The sequence below is a fragment of the Octopus bimaculoides genome, chromosome 12 (assembly GCF_001194135.2).
Source record: "Octopus bimaculoides isolate UCB-OBI-ISO-001 chromosome 12, ASM119413v2, whole genome shotgun sequence".
NCBI lineage: Eukaryota > Metazoa > Mollusca > Cephalopoda > Octopoda > Octopodidae > Octopus > Octopus bimaculoides.
The window spans coordinates 8,666,873-8,671,942 of record NC_068992.1 but is presented as its reverse complement, the minus strand read 5'-3'; the positions used below and the strand labels follow the sequence as shown (position 1 = coordinate 8,671,942).

Sequence of the window (5,070 nt, the reverse complement as noted above, 5' to 3'; positions counted from 1 at the left end):
GTATGTATGTATATTTGTATGTATGTATGTATGTGTATATATGTATGTATGCATGTATGTATGTATGTATGTCTACAAGTTTGTTTATATGTGTATATACATTTATGCATTACAAATAAACATAAACTTAGGTGCGCGCCTGTGATCGTACATGTAAAAAGTCACATGGCGTCAGATATTGTCCAATCGTCAGTTGATTGGTAAAATTGTTTCAGTCCTACCCTCCATTTCTACTAAGTCTGCAAGTAGCAGACATCTCGCGAAGTGCGGCAGCAGAAGAGGAGGGGGTTCAGTCAAAACAGCAACAACAACAAAAGCTGCTTAGAAAGGGGGAAAAAAAGAAAAAAAAAGCCGATTCTGAAGGTAGTTGTTAATTCAAATACGGAATTACCATTATAGAACAAAGAAAATGTTTTATCTTACATAAAGAGGAAATCTATGATTACATTTTCTGTAAGTATATGTATATTACATATCTATATTTCCTTGCAATAATAATGCCTTTTTTTAGGATATAGTTTTAGCTTAAGGAATCCGGAACGCTATTCTCCCTTTATTGTATTATATTCTTTCTCTGTTACGAAATAATGAAGACGGTGGTTTTTTTTTTCTACATTAATACAAAACATTTAAATATTTAGCGATGAAAAATATTGTAGGGGTTCCAACATGGGTACAAGGTGTTCGAATTTTGTAAGGGAGGGCTACGGTCGATTAATACGACCCAGATCATCGTAATAGTAACAATGCTTTGGGGATACAGTTTCACTGGTGAATTAAAAACATTGGACCCCTCCTCTCCCTTTAAAAAAAAAAAAAAATTCGAATGAAATAGTGAAACGATGAATAATTTTAACGGTAATGATAATAATAATAATAATGAAATTAAAGATAAAAATCTTTACCATTAGGAATACTGGAATAATTCTTTCTTAACCTATCGTTATCTCTTTAATCAAGGTATATATATATATATAATATAACCAAACCGAAATAGTAATTGCTTCACAAAATTACGAGAGAAAAATATATGATCATCTAAGCAGCGATTTGAAGGTAAGCGATTTCAGTTTGTGTGTGTGTGGTGGATATATATATATATATATATATATATATATATATATAGTATCTTCCAGATTGTATACATTGTTCTTACACCTGATCTGCAAAATGATTTCATTCATTGGGGATTAAAATATGTGACGACACAATGCTAAAAGCCAGGTGTTATATACATAAAGAAGGGTTTTTTTTCCCTTTTAAGGACAGGGCGGAGAAACAAAGAAAAATGAAACAATATCGTTTATTTTGTTTGTTTTTTTTCATTCTGTGTCCCTGTGTTATTAGTCAGTATTTAATTCGCTTCATCCTCGCATTTATCTGATATGATGTTCCGTTTTAGTTCGGAGAGACTGCTAGTTAAGCGACGGTGACAGATATGCGTCAACAAGAGATAATTCAGAAAATATAGCGTAGTGTGTCGGGATGAGTATATAAAGACAGAAAAATCTAAAGCTCTCATTATTTTGTATGTATACATAGATATATATAATACATGCATGTTTATATATATATATATAATATAAAATAATGTGTGTGTATGTACATGCGTACGTACGTGCATATTATGTGTATGTGCATACTTACATGTGTGTGCATGCGTACGTATGTGTATGTACATGTGTACGTATGTGTGCCTATGTGCATGCGTGCGTATATTGTGTGTGTATGTATATATAGATCCTTTTAGAGAATCATTCCATTTTGAAAATCATTGCGCATATTGTAAAATAGCCGGAAGTGACCTTTGGTATATATAATTACATCTATGATGTTAGGGTTATAAACCCTAGTAACATGGACGTTTGTAACTGACAATCACAATACCAGCTTAACGGGTCCTGCCCGACTTTGATGCATTCTCAACCAAACATTTATACTGTTGAAGCTGTTAATTAACCCCTGGTCAAATTCATTGAATAAAGGGATCAATCGGTACACTGGGTTCCCTCTATAGAGAGAAAAAAATCAGTCTCTTCCAGGGGCCCAAAAGCTGTCATTTTGCAAAGGGGGAAAAGATAGAGCAAGCTGTTCTTTTTTCGTTTTTTCTTTTTATCATACAACACCCTGCTTTTAAACATAAGCGTTTCCAATCTTGACTCGCCTGTTTTTTTAGGGTATGACAAAGATTAAATTATTTAGTATGTACTTTTCCTTATTTAAGAGGATATGGTTTGATTTGAAGACTTGGCTTCTATCTCTAGCAGATAGAGCAGCCATAAAGAGACTCTTTGGCTTATAATTAGACTGTTTCTATACTTGATCATACCTGCAGGCTTGTAGTAGAGTTAATTTCACTAAGGGCACTTGAGAGTTAGGTAATGATTGTGGTAATGTTAAACCAAGAGACATTAGGAATAGCCTCCTACCAAAGGGCTTCCTCATGGAAGCAGTCATCTAAGTAGAGTCAGCTTTGACAACAACTTTGCAGTAAAAATAATAATTTTGAGCCATGATTCACAGTCAGTTGAGACTTGTATTAGTATGCACTGTGCTTTTCACTTATGCTTTTCAGGTGCCCATATTGTTCTTAGTAGACACTGACATCTTCCCAAACTTCCCATCTTTGGACTAGTGGAAGGTCCAGTACTTCATAGCTGAAAGGATCGAGTATTGCACCCCAGCACTTGACTGGTACTTTATTGGCCCCTTAAAGATAAAAGGTGAAGTTGACCTCAATGGAATATGGATTCAGAATGTAAAGACCTCAAACAAATACCACAAAGTATTTATTGATTAGTTAATGAAAATAGAAGGGTCAGTGTTTCCACATAGGTGAAATTAATTTAATTACCTTTTTTTTCTCCATGGCTTTGTTGAAGGAGGAAGGATGGGGCCTTCAAGACTAGTAGAGAGAAAAGGAAAGCAGAAACTAAAGCCTTGTGAATGGATTTGGCAGATGGAAACTGATAGAAGCCCATTGTATATACATCTATCTATCTATCTATCTATCTATCTATCTATCTATCTATCTATCTATTTATCTCTCTCTCTCTCTCTCTCTCTCTCTCTCTCTCTCTCTCTCTCTCTCTCTCTCTCTCTCTCTATCTATCTATCTATCCATCTATCTATATGTCTGTCTGTCTGTCCCTGTGTGTGTGTGTGTATGTGTCAGTATTTCTCCCCTGCCATTGCTTGACAACTAGTGGTGCTGTGTTTATGTTTCTATAACTTAAAAGTTTGGTCAAAGAGACTAATAGAATAAGTACCATGTTTAAAATAAACAAAGTACGGGAGTTGATTCACTTGACTAAAACTCTTGGCTTTAATCTAATGACTGAAACAAGTAAACAATAAAAGATAAATACACCTGCCATATATACACACACACACACACACACACACACACACACACACACATGCACGCATGCACTCACGCACGCACGCTGGCACACACATACACACACATATACATATAAAATAGTACAGGGTGGACCAAAAGTCATGCACAAAATAAGGCCAATATGGTCTGGAATTGTCAAATACATGCCTCAGTTTCTCTAAAATTGAATGAAATAAATAAAATTATTATGAATACGTGTGCTTATACATGATGGATAAAATGATGAATTATAATAACAATGTAATATAAATAAAATGTCAAATGTTTTGGTGTGTGTCTTTTGGCCCACCCTGTATATTTAGTTAGGCAGTTATTTTTTCTCTGCAATAATTTGGGTCTAGATACCAAGTTCTAAAGTCCTAAAAAGTAAGTAATAAGTAACAGAAAAGAAAATATGTCAGTACCATTTGGGAGGTGGCCTTGCTCAATATGTGTTAAGGGAGTAGGTAGCAAGTCAATACTGTGTACTCAAACAATAAGTACACACCTTTAGCAGACTGCAGGGTATCATGTATTGAAATGCACTAAATGAACAAGAATGTCTAACAGTAGGGAGTACCATAGAAATGAAGTCTAAGAACTGCTGACATGGGAGTCGCTAGAAGTAGTAGACAGTTTGTTTGTTACCTTGGCGATATATAATTAATGTGGGAGGGGGTTGAAGTAAAAGCAAAATAACTGTTGAAAGAAAGGGGTGGAAGAAGATGTTTAGAGAAGCTGTTAAATTTGTAGGTAACAAAAGGGTTTATAAGCAGTCAGAGAACCTCTTGTTTTGCACTTCACCAGTTAGAAGTAGCAATTTAGCTTCTCTCAAATTATGCCTTGTTGTTTTAAAAAGGAGAAGGCATTTGAGAGAAAAAAATGACAGAATGGTTGGGATTTGATGCTAAAAAAAAAAGCAACAAAAGTGTTTCTTTAAATTTGTTTAAAAGCTTGGTGAAAGGAAAAAAGGGCAGTGTCCATGTCTTTTTTCAGTATCTCTAAGACTTGTGAAAGGGAACAGGGGAAAGGTATCTTCACCCAGGGACCTGGCCTGCGGGCTTGTTAGTAGAGAGAATTTCACTTAAGGCACTTGAGAGTTAGGTAATAATTGTGGTAATGTTTAACCAAGAGACATTAGGAATAGCCTCCCACCAAAGGGCTTCCTCATGGCTACCAAGTTTCACTCATCTGAGGCTTTTATAGAACTTGATCAAGGTATTGCACATCATTGTTGTCATCATCATCATTTAATGTTCAATTTCTGTGCTGGTATGGGTTGGACAGTTTGGCAGGAGCTGGAAATCCAGAGGACTGCATCGGGTTCCAATGTCTGCTTTGGCACGGTTTATGAAAGGTGGTGTACCATTAGTGCTATCAGCTGATAAATGAAAGAGAGATAACTGTGCAGATATGATGTGAATTGAGATAGTATTCAAACAGATGCAGCATGTAGATTAATGTCAAAAAAATTACAGGATGCTGCTAACGTTGCGTGTGTATTGCTTTTGGTCATATGTGTAGAGAGCAATTGTTGTACTAGTGTGAGAAGTTGTCATGCAAAATAATTGTAATATATAAATAGCAACAGCTTATGCAACTAAAGACATACAGGAGTATTATTACTTACCAAATTCAGAAACTGTTACATATATATATATATATATATATATATATATATGTATATA

At 35.0% G+C, this 5,070-nt stretch overlaps 1 protein-coding gene across 2 annotated transcripts in view; it reads left to right on the top strand.

Moving 5' to 3' along the window:
* The first annotated feature begins 204 nt into the window (after positions 1–204).
* The window catches only part of LOC106880179 (uncharacterized), an 83,502-nt gene continuing 78,636 nt past the window's right edge, over positions 205–5,070 (top strand). The window contains exons 1-2 of one of the 2 annotated variants that reach the window (XM_014930025.2): positions 205–453; positions 961–1,056. The gene's annotated coding sequence lies outside the window, so the exon portion shown is untranslated. The remainder of the gene's footprint in view (positions 454–960; positions 1,057–5,070) is intronic. The other variant, XM_014930027.2, reaches the window with a different exon arrangement.